The following is a 16,559-nucleotide window of genomic DNA, read 5'->3' on the forward strand; positions in this document are numbered from 1 at the left end:
TTCTGTCACTAAAAGTGTTGTATTAGTAATGGATTTTAAAAACCGTCACTACTAGTGTAAGTATTAGTTACGGTTTTGATAACCTTCACTAATACTTTCATCACTAAAAACTAGTTTTCCCGCTCAAACTATAGCGGGAAACCACTTTTCGCGCGGAAACTATCTCAGGAAAATATTAGCAACGTTTCTTGGGGTATTAGTGACAATTTCAATGCGTCACTAAAAGACACTTATTAGTGACGTTTAGTTAGCTGTCACTAATTGTATTGTATTAGTAGACAAAGTCAACAATATTAGTGACGATTCATAGAAACCGTCACTAATAATGCATTATTAGTAACGGTTCTTTTCAACCATCACTAATAGTCCATTATTAGTGACAAATTTTCTAAACCATCACCAATAGTGTTTTTTATTTAAAAAATATAAAAATAATTTATTTAACTATATTAGTGATGGTTTAGAAAAATCGTCACTAATACTCTGTTATTAGTCACGACTTATGAAAATTGTCACTAATAGTCTATTATTAGCGACAATTTATGAAAATCGTCACTAATAGTGTTTTTTATTTAAAAAATATAAAAAAATTTATTTAACTATATTAGTGACGGTTTAGGAAAACCATCACTAATAGTCAATTATTAGCAACGGTTTATGTAAACCATTACTAATAGTATTTTTTATTTAAAAAATATAAAAAATATATTTAACTATATTAGTGACGTTTTAGGAAAAATCATCACTAATACTCTATTATTAGTCATGGTTTATGAAAATCGTCGCTAATAGTCTATTATTAGCGACAGTTTATAAAAATCGTCACTAATAGTATTTTTTATTTAAAAATATAAAAAATTTATTTAACTATATTAGTGATGGTTTAAAAAAACCGTCACTAAAAGTGTTTTTTATTAAAAATTATAGAAAGAATTTATTTAACTATGACAGTTTAGAAAAACCGTCACTAATACTCTGTTATTAGTCACGGTTTGTGAAAGTCGTCACTAATAGTCTATTATTAGCAACGGTTTATGAAAATCGTCACTCATAGTATTTTTTATTTAAAAAATATAAATAAATTTATTTTACTATATTAGTGACGATTTAAAAAATCTATCACTAATACTCTGTTATTAGTCACGGTTTATGAAAATCATCACTAATAGTGTTTTTTTATTTAAAAAATATAAAAAAAAAATTTATTCAACTATATTAGTGACTATTTAGGAAAACCATCACTAATAGTCTTTCATGAGCGACGGTTTATGAAAATCATCACTAATAGTATTTTTTATTTAAAAAAATATAAAAATAATTTATTTAACCATATTTGTGATGGTTTAAAAAAAATCATCACTTATAGTCTATTATTAGCGACGGTTTACAAAACAGTCACTAATAGTATTTGTTATTTAAAAAATATAAAAAAAAAATTATTTAACTATATTAGTGACGATTTAGAAAAATCATCAAATTGTCACTAATAGTGTTTTAATTTATTTAACTATATTAGTGACAATATTTCTAAATCGTCACTAATACTCTGTTATTAGTGACGATTTATGAAAATTGTCACTAATAGTTTGTTATTAGCGACAGTTTATAAAAACCGTCACTAATAGTATTTTTTATTAATTTTTTTTAAAAAAATATTCTTATTAAAAATTTAGAAAATCAATAGTTTGGTTAAATGTGTAGAATATTTTTCTAAAATTTTTTATTTATAGATTTCAATATAATTACAAAAAATATAACTTGTTTTCAATTTTTTAAAAATTATATAAAATAAATTTTGAAATCATTTATTTTGGAGTGTGGATTTGAATTTATGTATTAGAAAAATTTTTACATATGGTTAGTATAAATAAAATCCAAAATCTGAACTTCATTGTCCCATTCACAATGTAAGAGTTAGAAATCTATAAAATAATTAAAAAAAAAATTTCTAAATTTTATATATAAATTTGAAAATTTTGAAATAAAAAATATTTTCAACAACGAAAAAATGAAAAAAATATAATTATTTACGTAAGCATATAGTGTGAAAATTATTTATCGGTTTTTATTTATCTCATAAATGTTATAAAAATGCAAAATTAGTTAGTTTATGTTTTTGTATATTCTTGAAAAACTAAAATGGAAAACAATTCAGAATGGATCAAGAACTTCAGGACAATTTTTATGGCTTGAATTTAGTTGGGAGAAGGTGGAATTCTTATTTGTCTCGCTAAGATCATTACAAGCTGGAATTTCCATTAGGTACTACAACTAGTGGAAAAGTCATATGTTGACTCGAGCAAATGTGATGAAGTATGTGTTTATAAAGATAAGTAATCTTAAGACTTCACCATCTGATCAAACAAGAATGCACAGGAAAGGATGAAATGCCTCTGTATCAAGGAATCTTAGCAATCCTAGTGAAGGACCTTCCAAGATAAAGGTAGAGCCGGTAAGTGAATGGAGCAATGAGGAGGAAGATTTCTCTCCGGATACAGAGGTTCAACCCAGTGCTAGGGTAACTCTAACGTGAAATCAAAAGTGGCACCAATGGTTCCACCAGAAAAGGGTGAAAGCAGTTGTCGATCATGACCCAATCGTATTAAGGAGTACTCTAAAACTGCCACTATTTTAAGACTACTAGTGACGATCTTGTTGGGAGAAACAACAATACTCAAACTCTCTCCTTAATTTCTTGAGTCAATCATGAAAATTATGCATTAAACTGGTTTTCAATCCATAATTATTGACTGAACCTTTAATCTAAGCAATTCACAACCCTTCTCCTACAAAGGTGGTTGATTTTTGGACCTTTTTTTTTTTTTTTTTCTGATCTTTAATTTTATATAATAATTCAAGTTAAATCTATGGTTAATCTGTCTTTGACCTTTTAAATGTCATTGTAAAGACCCAAAAAAATAATAGTAATTAAATAAAGAGGAAAGGAAAATTTAAAGGAGATAAAGCAGGGTTCATCAATGAATGCCCTCGCTTCGTCAACGAACTCCCTCATACGATTCATAGACGACATTAAGTGCCTCGTCGATGAAGAGATATCGAGAGGGGGACATGCAGACCCTTTGGTTTGTCTACAAACTCAATATCCTCATTGATGAACTTCCTTTTTCGATTTATCAAAGAGTCCACGTGTCTCGCTGACGAAGCCACGTGGCCAGCCATCTATTTAAGTGCAAAAATCAAATTTTTAACGGGAAATTCAGCTGCTCTTCTCTCTCTCTCTCTCTCTCTCTCTAGAATTAGGTTTCTCTCACCTCCCTCTAAGATTCTGGCTCTATTTCTCCCCGGTTCGATGATTAGAAGCTACCACGATGATCCTGGGGAGATTCTTTACAACTTAGCCAGAGTAGAATTTCAATTTGAGAAGTTTAGGAACCATCCCAAAATCAGGGTAAGTACATTATTTAATGGTTATTTGGCTTGTAGGTTTTTATGAACCCATATTTGGTTTTAGATGTTGTTATATTGGTGTTTGGGATGATTGAATTTGAGTGTTGTGAGTTCAGGGTTTTGGGGCTTATACTGCAAGCAAGTTAGAGAACTAGTGGGTGTTCTTAGGAATCCAAGTAAATGGTAAATAGTTTATAAATTCAAGAAATGTGAGTATGAAACTATTTTGGGAAATTCAGTTGATTAATAGGAAAATATGTATGTGTATAATTTCAGGATTGTGAAATTATAAACGTCGTGGGCGTAAGTTAGAAATCAGTAAACGAGCCTAGTTTGTCAGCTAAGAGAAATATGCTATGTTAGGAATTTTAGAAATTTTATCAGTAATATATATGTGTTTTGGGGTATATTCTATGGAGTACAAATTATCTTTATTATCAGAAAATATAGATTTCAGTACAGGGGTTTTTATTTAGTTGTGTGGCATGAGTTAATATCAAAATAGTTCAAAATTTATGCAGTTTTTTAGAAAATCATGATTTACAGTATTTTTGCATAAAAATATGCTTTACCAGATTTTATAGAATTATGAATTACAGTGTATACACAAATAGATATTTTACAAACAAATATTTTATGGCATTAACAGAATACGATGATTGCCAAAATTTCAAAACTATAACATTCAGATATTACAGTTTATTCAGCTCAGATATTACAGATCAGATATTTCAGTTTATTCAGTCAGATATTACAGATCAGATATTACAGTTATTTCAGTTAGATATTACAATATTTTCATATCAGTTTTACAGTGTTATGGTTATTTTGGAATCATGATGAAACAGTAAGATAATTATATATACTAGTATTATATAGTATCAGACCCTGATGAATTATTTCAATCAAATTCAGTTAGCAGAGCACGGTATCATTGCTATTTCAGATCTGAGAGCAACCACATATCTCAGATAGTGTGTGGATTTCCATCAACCGTGCCTTTGGAGGGATTGCAAGCTCCCCAAAAATATGGGTTGAGGTGGCCGGTTTGACAAGGGAGAGATTAGTTACCGTGCCTGGAGGGATTGTAGGCTCCCCTGTAATTTGGGTTGAGGAGTTTGGTTTGATGATTTATAGAGTTTCAATTGACTTATCCTGGTGGGCTAACCAGAGTTAAGTCTCGCTTACGGTCCGCACAACCCTGTCATGAGGGGTTAAATCATGACATACAGTTTTGCAGGGTAGTTTTCACAGATACATATATATAGATTTACAGGATAACAACATATATATTATAATACTAGAAGTATGATTAAATAGAAAGCTCAGATATTATAGATATATTCTAAGCCACATAGGTGTGAGTTATATTGTGTATTATGTTACAAGCTATCTCAGTTTCAGTTATTTATCAATAAATTATTTATGAATACTCAGTTGCCACACACTAGTAATAGAATATTTCTTTTTATTGAGATTTGTCTCATCCCTGTAATTTAACATTTTTCAGGTGATCCAGCTAGACGAGCAGATCAGACTCGGAGATAGAGAGGTTATTTACACTGCCTTGTCTGTAGGGTAAGTGTTTTCAGGAAGATGCATTTTTGGGTAGATTTTAGGAGTCTTGGTTGTTGTTGTGGAAGGTTGGGTATCTATGTATATGTATATTTTGGGGAAAAAATACAGAGTTCTAGTATTGTAATAATGGTTGTACGGTTTTATGTTTTCCACTGCGTAGGTGTTTTCCAGTAGTCATTACAGGGGTATTAGAGTAAAAGGATTATTAGTATATATATTTTAAAAAAAATGGTATGAAATTTTAGGTCGTTACATTTTGGTATCAGAGCTTCGGTTGTTATGTTCTGTAGACTCAAGAGTATAGAGGAACAATACTAGAATATAGGAATGGAATTTTGAGAAGGATAGAGTAGAATATCAGCGAGATAATGTTGGGGAATTAATATGAGAATTTAGGGTTCTGTTCTGCAGTCTAGAAACAGGAACTTCGGGGTGGTTTCTGTGTTTTTCTTGGGTGACGATTTCAGGAAAACCATAGTAAATTTTCGTCGATTGCTATTTCCATCTGGTAGGACTAGACCTTAAATTAGTAATAGGTAGTATGATGGCATTTTAGTTAGATTAAAGTTAGAATAGTATTATGAGGTTTGGATTCTTAAATTTTTTTTTATTATTACAGGATGGACCCTGGAGGTAGTAGTGCTCACGCTAGCAGCGATGATGGAGCAAGGCCCTTTAACATAGGCGGTAAGGACTCAGATGCTGTTTTACGCAGCGTAGCTTAGCAGGTTATGGATGAGATTGTACAGAGCTCCAAGAAGCATGGAGGTCCATCTGCAGCCCAGGGTTGTACGATAGAGAAGTTTACTAAGATGAACCCTCCAGCGTTTTTAGGAGCAGCTGATCATGCAGTTGCTGAGAATTGGACGCAGGAGATAGAGAAAGTACTGATGGTGCTTCATTGCACTGACAAGCAGATGGTCCTCTATGCTACATATAAGTTGATAGGAGAGGCCAAGAGATGGTGGACGACTACTAGATTACTGGAGAAGTAGAGATCTATACCAGTGGTTCGATGTGATATTGGGTATGGATTGGCTGGCTTCTAACCATGCTAGCATAGATTGTCATCGAAAAGAAGTGATTTTCAGACCCCCAGGTGAGCAAGAATTCAGATTTATAGGATCACGGGTGCACACCTTGCCACAGTTAGTATCGACAATTTAGGCGAGGAAGCTGCTTCAGGGTGGTTTCCAATGTTATATTGCATATATAAAGGATATTCCAGAAGAAGAATTAAAACAGACTGACATTCCGGTAGTTAGAGAATTTCCAGATGTATTTCCAGAAGAATTACCTAACTTACCATCAAACCAAGAAATTGAATTTACTGTGGATCTTCTACTAGGGTCGACACTGATATCTAAAGCATTGTACAGAATGGCTCTAGCTGAACTGAAAGAATTAAAAGATCAATTGCAGGAGTTGATGGATAAAGGGTTTATCAGACCTAGTGTGTCACCTTCGGGAGCACCAGTATTGTTTGTGAAAAATAAAGATGGGACTATGAGGATGTGCATTGATTATAGAGAGATAAACAAACTGAAAGTCAAGAATAAATATCCTCTTCCTAGAATTGATGAATTATTTCATCAATCCAAGGGACCCAGGTCTACTCCAAGATTGATTTATCGATCAGGTTACCATCAGGTGAAAGTTAAAGTAGAAGACATCACGAAGACAGCTTTCCGAACCAGATATAGGCACTACGAGTTCCTAGTAATGCCGTTCGAATTGACTAATGCACCGACAATGTTAATGGATTTAATGAATTGGGTGTTCCATCAGTATTTGAACCAGTTTGTTGTAGTATTTATTGATGATATATTGGTCTACTCAAAGAGTTCCGAGGAGCACGGGAATCATCTGAGGTTGGTTTTGTAGGTACTGAGAGAAAAGAAATTGTATGCTAAATTCAAGAAATGTTAATTCTGGTTGAGGCAAGTTACTTTCCTTGGGCATGTGATCTCTGGGGATGGCATATCTGTTGATTAGAGTAAAATAGAAGCAGTGGTGAATTGGGTGAGACCGGGCAATGTTCAAGAGGTCAGGAGCTTTCTAGGTCTGGCAAGGTACTACTGACGCTTTGTAGATGGTTTTTCCAAATTATCAAGTCCATTGACATGACTCACGAGGAAGAATGTGAGTTTTGAATGGACCAATGATTGTGAGCTGAGCTTCTAGAAGTTAAAGCGGCGGTTGGTCACTACACCAGCAATGTCTATTCCATCAGTAGAGCTTGAGTTTGTTATACACAGTGATGCATCCCAGAAGGGACTTGGGTGCATGTTGATGCAGCATGGAAAGGTTATTGCCTATGCTTCTCAGCAATTTAAAGAATATGGAAAGAACAACCTAGTACATGATTTGGATTTAGCTGCCATAGTGTATGCTCTAAAGATCTGGAGGCACTATCTTTATGGTGGAAGATGTGAAATCTTCACTAACCATAAAAGTTTGAAGTATTTTTTCACTGAAAAATAATTGAATATGAGGCAAAGAAGATGACTAGAGCTCATTAAAGATTATGATTGTACGATTAGCTACCATCCAAGAAAAGCAAACGTGGTAGCTGATGCGCTGAGTCGAAAGTCAGTGAGTACAACATTGTCAGTAGAAGAGATTCAACATCTGATTCGGATGGATTTGGAGAGGTTAGGCATGGAGCTAATAGAGGATGGTCACCAGGCATTTATTGCCAACCTGGTAATACCGCCTACCTTGCAAGAAAGAATTAATGCTGCCTAGAGGAATGATGCAGAATTGGTTGAGCTAATAGAGAAAGTATAGGAAGAATAGGGGGAGGAGTTCAGTATATTAGATGATGGAGCCCTATGGCTCCGTACCATACTGTGTGTGCTTAAAGATTACTATAAAAAAAGTGGGTTTTAGTGACGAAAGTATTAGTGACGATTTTAAAACCTTCACTAATAGTGTTGTATTAGTGACGATTTTAAGAACAGCATTAGTGATGGTTTTAGCAGCCGTTACTAATACAACACTATTAGTGACGGTTTTAAAACTGCCACTAATACTTTCGTCACTAAAAATTGCGCGGTAAACAATTTTCGCACAAAAATTTTTTCAGGAAAATATTAGCGATGATTCTCGGGTATTAGTGACGAATTCAATTCATCACTAAAGTCACTTATTAGTGACGATTAACAAACCGTCACTACTAATATTTATGAATATATGAAAAAAATTTAGTTAAGGGTATTAGTGACGGATCCCCCAATCTGTCACTAATAATGGGGTATTAGTGATGGTTTTGAAACCATCACTATTACTGTTTTTATTTTAAAAATATAAAAAGAAATTAGTTAAGGGTATTAGCGACGGATTGGTAGATTCGTCACTACTAATAGGATATTAGTGACGGTTTTGAAATTATCACTAATAGTGTTTTTTATTTAACAAATATAAAAAAAATTTAGTTAAGGGTATTAGTGACGGATTGGGAGACCCGTCACTAATACTTATTGTTTTAAAAAAATAAAAAATTTTAAGTTCAGAGTATTAGTGGTGAATTTATAAATTCGTCACTATTGATCCATTATTTGTGACGGATTTGAGAACCGTCACTAATACTTCATTTTTTAAAAAACAAATAAAAAAATTTAAGTTCAGAGAGGTGACGATGTTGTATATTCGTCACTAATAAGAGACCAATAGTGACGAATTCGTAGATTCGTCACTAATAAATTTTTTTTTTTTAAATTTCAGTTTAGAGTATTAGTTATGAATTTGGTAATTCGTCACCATTGGTCCCTTAATAGTAACGAATTTCTAGATTCGTCATGACTAGTCCATTATTAGTGACGAAATGTGGGCCGTCACTAATGCCATGTTGTTTATAAAAAAAATAGACGGAGAGTAGTAGTGATGGTTTTGAAACCGTCACTAGTGCCCAAAAACCCCTATGCCTTTCCAAGGGATATTTTCCCTCCCTCCTGCTCCAGTTGGCCTCTTCGCCTCCGCCTGCTCCCGCGAACCTCTCTGGTTCCCAGTCTCTCGCTGCTTTCACTTGGTGCACCTTGTTCGCCGGACATCTTTGTCTCGTGCTCTCGCGAACCTCCTAGTGGACTGCCAACCTGGTACACCCTCTCCTAGTCTCCCGCTGCGACCCCCATCGAACCCCTTTCCCTCTCGCTGTTCCTAGCTGACTGACGGTCTTCTCGCCAGACATCCTGGTTCGGAGCCCTAGCCAACTCGCGATCCCTATCGAACCCCCTCTCCTAGTCTCTTGCTACTCCCAGGTAATACTAAAAATTTATTTTCTATCTTTTCCTTTTCTTTTTTCTTTTTTTATTTTGAGTAATACATTGTAGTTTATCTCTTAATTTATTTATTTATTTTTATTGAAACAAGAATGAAGAAAAAAAATTATTGTTTAAAAACTTATAAAACTATAAGTAATGAGTTATAAAAATTTTAAACTATAAGTAATGTTTAAACAAGAATGAAATTTTTAGAAAGATAACGTATTATGCATGTTGTAGGACTAATTACTCTTAGTGTGTATTTTAAAAATTTTGGGTATCCATTTCAAATTTTGGGCAATTCTATCAATTTATGCTTGCAAAGCTAGGTTAGAATTGTGATCTGTTTCTATGCATACACGAACATTATTCTGAACTCCAAAACATTTACCAACTGTTGTAGCCTCATGGATCTAGTATTGTCTGTGCTTGCTTGATTAATACAAGTATTTTTTTCTTTTGAAAATTGTTTTTCAAGTGTTTGGTTACTCTAGGGAAAAAAAAAAAAACTACTGGGTAAAAAAGACTTTCACAAACTCTAGTTGCAATCTGACGGGGTGCATACAAAGCAAGTTTAAATCCCACAAAGAGAAGGCCTATTCATTTTTCATAATTTGCCATATAACTTGTCATTTTTCATCATCATATTGGAGGCTAAAACTATTTTTATATTTGAGTGAAAAACCAAGTTGTTTTTGTGCTATAAAATTTATTTTAATTTCTATATTTTAATTAGTACAATCAAAAATTTATACTAATTCATATTTATATAGATACTTAAATGTAAATGATCCTATTAAGATAACAATTGTGTTGGGTAGGACCATTTTTGTATCTCTTAGTCTTAGGCATGAAGAAAATTGTTCTTCCCACTTACAACTTGAATGGACCATAGTTTTTCTTATTATTATTTCATGAAACAAATGAATTAAGTTTCAAATTATATTTTTGAATAAAATTTGACATAATATTTTTTTTCTTAATTAATTAAACTAGCGATCGCACACACAAATACAATTTTATTATACTTTATATAATCAATTTCCACATTTTACCCCGCTATTGCAATATGAATCATCACCCATTTAATACCCATGTGACCTTCATTTTCTAATATACTTTTTTCCTCATCTATTCCTCCTCTGCTTATTGATCTTATTCTACCGATCAATCTTTTAGTCATTTTCTATGCAAGCAACATGATCACATGCATTTCATGGAGATTTTGCAAGTGGCAATCAAAGTTTTTAATGAATATGAGCATATTTCTTTCGCTTGTAGCAAGTGAAGCATGCATAAACTACACTTAGAGTTTGAGAGCCATCTTTGAGTTTTCAAAGTTTATGCTCAAAGTTACTTTAGAAATGATTAATAGATATGTATTATTTCAATTTATATTGGTTTTAAAGAATATGTATATAAAAAATTATGTTGAGTTTTCTTTCCCTATTTATTTTTAAATGTACATAAGTTTAAATCTATACTCTCAAATACTACCTAAAACTTTTATTTTATAAGCTCGTACCTATACAAGCCTTCAGCAGAAAATTTTAGCGTAGCACATTCAATAACTAAACTCGAAAGTTTTCAGAATATAATCTTTAAAAGGGTAGGAAAAGAATAATACAAAAAGATTATCACGTTTGCATTGATAATCTTATAATATCATAAGAATTACAAAATAAGAGGATTTTATGCCATCAAGGTTCACATGCTTAATATCTCATCATTCGCAGTTGGTCAATTGTTAGATTTAAACTAGTTTTATGGCATTATACAATCTATATCTTGATCTTTTCATCATGGACATCATTAATTGTTGTAGCTATAATCTCAATTGACTAGCATTTATGATATCCATTTATATATATATATGGTATGAATTAGCGTGAAGGCAATGCATTGTATATATGAAATCAAGGTCTAATTCAAGTTAAAAGTAGTTAAATGACAATGAAAACAAAAAAAAAAAAAATCAAATCAAATTAGATAATTAATATAGTAGATTGGTTTATATTTTTAAATGTCTAATAAATAGTTCGGATGGAGCTTTATTTTCCAAATTGAACTACTGAAATACATGCTTGTGTTGAACGCCAACTACATGGTTGATGCAGTATATTGTGAATTGCATGTTGGTAGTGGAATTATGTTCTCGCATGCTCAAACTCACTGGTATCTGCATGATGCGTATTATTGTGATTTGTTTGCTTAAATCTATCAAGTTTTAGTATAGGAATTTTTTAGGAAATGTTCAATTTACAGACGACATGCTACCGAAATTTCGTTAAAGTTTGTCCATAGTAAAACTATGTACAAAGAAATATAGCATGATCAGTTAAAACTTAAAGTCATTCTAACTCGCGTCTCTCATGTGTTGAAATTCGTAAGAAAAGAGACAATCTTAAGCTTATAATTGAAAATAAAAAAGACTTGACTAAGAACAACAATCGTAAGTATACAGTGAAAGGTCAAGAACTAAATGGAAGATGAAGTAAAATGCCAAATTAATTACTGCCATTTTATGTATTCATTGAAGCTTAGACCCATCCAAGAACGGTTACTATACATTCATTCCTAATCGTACATGTGAGACAAATCAATTGTTATATTTCAATTGATTATTAATCATACTATGTTGACTAATAATCATTTGAACATGTTAATTATTTGTTTCACTTACAATTAGTAATGTTTGTATTTCAACCATTCTTGGATTGTCTAATGTAGACAGTTCAGGAAGTTGTATTTACATTATTGTCATCGTTCACGCTTTGTCAATTGTCATTATATATTTCGAGTGCGTCTCTACTTGTGTTCTCTGGGTGCAAAGTGGGGTGTTGTGACAATTTCTTAGTGATGGAAAACTAGCAAAATTTTCACTTCCCCCATCTCGTGTACTTGGAGAGCCATGGGGAGAAGTTGCCGAAATTTATAATGACTACGACGAAGGAATTTGAGCGATTGATCGCAATGAAAATGCAACATTCCTGAATGGGATAGGATCCGTATCCTTTAGAGTATGATGATTGATTATAGGATTCACGACGCATGCATGATAAACATTATGAGAATATAATGAACACCATTTACTTGAACATGTTATAGGGTAGTTAATGAACATGGATAAGAGTTGGATGAATGCTCGGGGTAGGTTTTTGCCAGAATACGTGAAAGGGGTACATGATTTCATAGAGTTCGTGCCTCCTCGTGCAGACAAAGCCAGTAGAATAAGGTGTCCATGCAAGAAATGTGAGAACATAACATTCAAATACATTGATTTGGTTCATTCACATTTGTTAGACTTTGGAATGGAGAAAAGGTACACAAGATGGGTGTTCCACGGTGAAGATTACGCAGTTCAGACCGATAATGATGACGATGAAGATGAGGGGGCAAATATAGTAGGTGGTGATACACGTTCGGAAGGGTTAATTGAAATGTTAGGTGACTTGCAAAGGGGGATTGCAGTGGACACGGGTGATGTCAGTGTGTCGCGTACTGGTGATGAAACTACTTCAGCGGGTACCATACCTTGCGATCCTAGTACGTTGAATCGATTCGGTAAACCATTTGCTAATCTCATAAGGGATGCACGGGTGCCCCTATATCCAAACTGTAAAAAGTTCTCAAAATTAGAGTTTCTGATAAAGTTGTTTCATGTAAGGACAATGCATAGGTTATCTCAGAGTGCATTCAACATGCATTTAAGTCTCATTAAGGTAGCACTACTTGATGGTGAAACACTTCCCAAGTCTTTTTATGAGGCGAAGACATACATGTATGAATTGGGTCTCGGTTACACTCTAATACATGTGTGTAGGTATGATTGTGTACTCTTTTATGGTGAACATGAAAATGCGAATGAGTGTCCAGAATGTGGTGAACCGAGGTAGACAACTAATCAGAAGAAGGGTAAAAAGATCCATAAAAAAGTTTTGCGATATTGTCCATTAATCCCATTGCTGCAACGATTGTATATGTGCAAAAAGACTGCTACAGATATGAGATGACATCAAGAGAAACATCTTCAAGATGAAAACACCCTTAGCCATCCAACGGACTCCGAAGCATGGGCCGAATTTGATAAAATGCATCTGTGGTTTGCTAGTGATCCTCGCAACATCAGACTTGTCCTTGCTTCAAATGGGTTCAATCCTTTCGGTAACATGACCAACTCATATAGCATGTGGCCAGTTATGATGATGCCATACAATATGCCGCCATGACAATGTATGAAAGAACCTTTCATTTATATGTCTCTGCTGATTCCCGGACCGAGAGCACCTAGTAATGATATTGATGTCTGCCTACATTTTCTAATTGACGAGTTGAAAGAATTATGAGAAAAAGGAGTGGAAACATTTGATGTGAAAACCAGGACAACATTTCGAATGCATGCTGCAGTCTTGTGGACAATTAATGATTTCCCCGCATACGGCAACCTGTCAAGTTGGAGCACAAAAGGTTACTTAGCATGCCCAGTATGTAATAAGGATGTTGGGTCCTTATCCTTGAAGCATGGCCGAAAGTTATGATTTATGTGTCATCGTCGTTTTCTACGAACTGGACATCCTTGGAGGACTCGTGGCATCAGAAGCTTCAATGGAAAATCTGAACGAAGGTCATCGCCAAAGCGGCTAAGTGGGGAAGAGATATTAAACCAGCTAAGGTTGATCAGAGATGTGAAATTTGGGAAACCACCGACTAGTAGAAAAAGAAAATGCACTGAGTGGGAGTTAAATTGGACAAAGAGAAGCATCTTCTTCGAGTTGCCATACTGGAAAGATCTTCTACTACCCCACAACTTGGTTGCCAAGCACATCGAAAAGAACATTTGTGAGAATGTCATTGGTACATTGCTTGATATAAATGGGAAGACAAAGGACACTGCGAATGCTCGTCGAGATATGGAAGACATGGGAATACGACCTGAGCTGCACCTGTTTCGTGGTGGGGACAAAATTCTCATGCCATTAGCTTGTTACACATTTTCAAAGGATGAGAAGAATAAATTCTTCGAATGGTTGAAATCAGTGAAGTTCCCCGATGGATATGCATTGAACATAGCTCGATGCATAAAGACGAAGGAAGGGAAGATGCTAGGAATGAAAAGTCATGACTGTCACGTCATTCTACAATGGGTTCTACCCATTTTCTTTCGTGAACACTTGATTGAAGATGTTCGCTCGGTGATGATTGAGTTGGGATTCTTTTTTCGGTAGTTGTGCTTAAAAAAATTGAGCGTAACATAAACGTACTTAAATGGTTAGCGGATGACATCGTGATCATACTATGCAAGCTAGAGAAAATTTTTCCGTTAGCATTCTTCGATGTGATGGTCCACCTAGCTATCCATTTACCAAGGGAGGCCATAATTGAAGGAACGGTTCAATATCGTTGGATGTATCCTATTGAGAGGTAAAGTATAAAGTCCTTGTATAATGATCACGTGATTTCCTTGTTTTTTTTTTCTTTATTGTGTCTACAAGTCTATAATGCTACGTAAAATGCACAGGTTCTTGTCCACTTTGAAGGGGTATATGCGCAATAAGGCACGGCCAGAAGGTTCAATCATTGAGGCATACATTGACAGTGAATGTATTGCATTTTTCTCAATGTATCTACATGATATTGACACAATGTTCACTCATGATGAGCTAAATGTAGACGTTCATGCTATTAATGCCGAAGATGAAGAACCTAGAAGCTTTATATTTCAAGAAAATGTTCGGCCTCTCGGTGCACGAGTTTACGATTTCATTGATATGGACGTCCTAGAAAAGGCTCATTTTTACGTCCTCAACAATTGTGATGAAACTGTTCCATATATCGAGTACGTGGTTCCAAACTCCTTACTTTGCATTGTATTTACATATGCATAATTATATACTTACTTGACATTAACATGTACTACTGTTGCATTAGAGAACATAAAGCTGAACTCCTGACCCAAAATGAACGGAATGTTGACGAAAAACATAAGAAGGAATTTATCAAATGGTTTGGGAGTCATGTAAGTAACAAAAACTGCTTGAGTGAGAAGCAATGTATGTTTTCGCTATTGACAGTTTATTCTTCTAAACGCCTGTTTATTTAATAGATGAAAGTCATGTTTTACAATAAGGAACCAACGGCAAGTGAAGATTTGTACGTGTTGGCACGTGGCCCCAATCAACGAGTTAACCACTACAGCAGTTGCATTGTTAACGAGTTACAATTTCATACAAAGTCCCTCGAATTGCATAGAAGAACCCAAAATTGTGGGGTTGCGGTGCTAGGCACAGAAGGAGATGAAGAAATTAATTACTTTGGTGTGTTGGATGATATTATAGAGCTTAGCTATGGAGCAATAGAGTCGTCCACCTTTCAAGTGTACCTGGTGGGACATTGGCAATAAAAAGACTGGTATAAAAATCGATGCCTACTTCACCAGTGTCAATTTTAGCAAAACCTGGTATCAAAATGACCCTTTCGTGCTTGCGACGCAGGCAGAACAAGTTTTTTACCATAAAGACACCAAATTGAAAGGTGAATGGCATGTGGCCCAAAAGATTCCTCCCCAAAGTTTGTATGCTATTGCAGAAGTTGCAGATAGTAAGATGAGTGCCAGTGAGACTGCATTCCAAGAAGATGAGCCATCTGTCTACGCAACAGTGCAATCTACTACAGATGTTGTCGAAGAAGGCACTGATCCTATACCATTGCATAGGGATGGTGCCAGGGCAGAACACGTAGGGACTACTGACATTACAATTGAACCTTCTGTAGATGTTCACTTCATCAACGATGAGGAAACTGCTGGGGAAGATGAAACAGGGGTCGAGTACTGTAGTGAAGAGGAAGACACTTTAGAAAATGAGGATGATACCGATATTGAGGACGTATAGGGGGGTAAGCATGTTATTTTTGTCACTATGTATCTGACATGTGTAATAACTTAAAAATAGATGTATGCTGCATCCATCTAATATTCGTACTTCTTATATTTACTTGTCTATTAATTTGCAGATATGGCACCAGGAGGCCGACGTTGGATAAATCCTTTCAAGCACACGAGTACATCGCATGAGGATGATCTGACATCCTCCAAACCGGCGGACCCCATTGGTCCTGATGCGGCGACACCATTGTTTGAGCCATCAGAACCTCGGCTAGACATGGATACCACTTATGCGATTGACACGCAAGGTGAGTTGTCGACCGTCATGAGCAGTGTTGGAATGGATACGATTAATTTATTTACATGTCAACTGTTGATGATAGTTATTCACGTGTATGATTATAATGTTGTAATTAAATTAAGTCTAC

This window comes from Malania oleifera, chromosome 6 (genome assembly GCF_029873635.1).
Source record: "Malania oleifera isolate guangnan ecotype guangnan chromosome 6, ASM2987363v1, whole genome shotgun sequence".
Classification (NCBI taxonomy): domain Eukaryota; kingdom Viridiplantae; phylum Streptophyta; class Magnoliopsida; order Santalales; family Ximeniaceae; genus Malania; species Malania oleifera.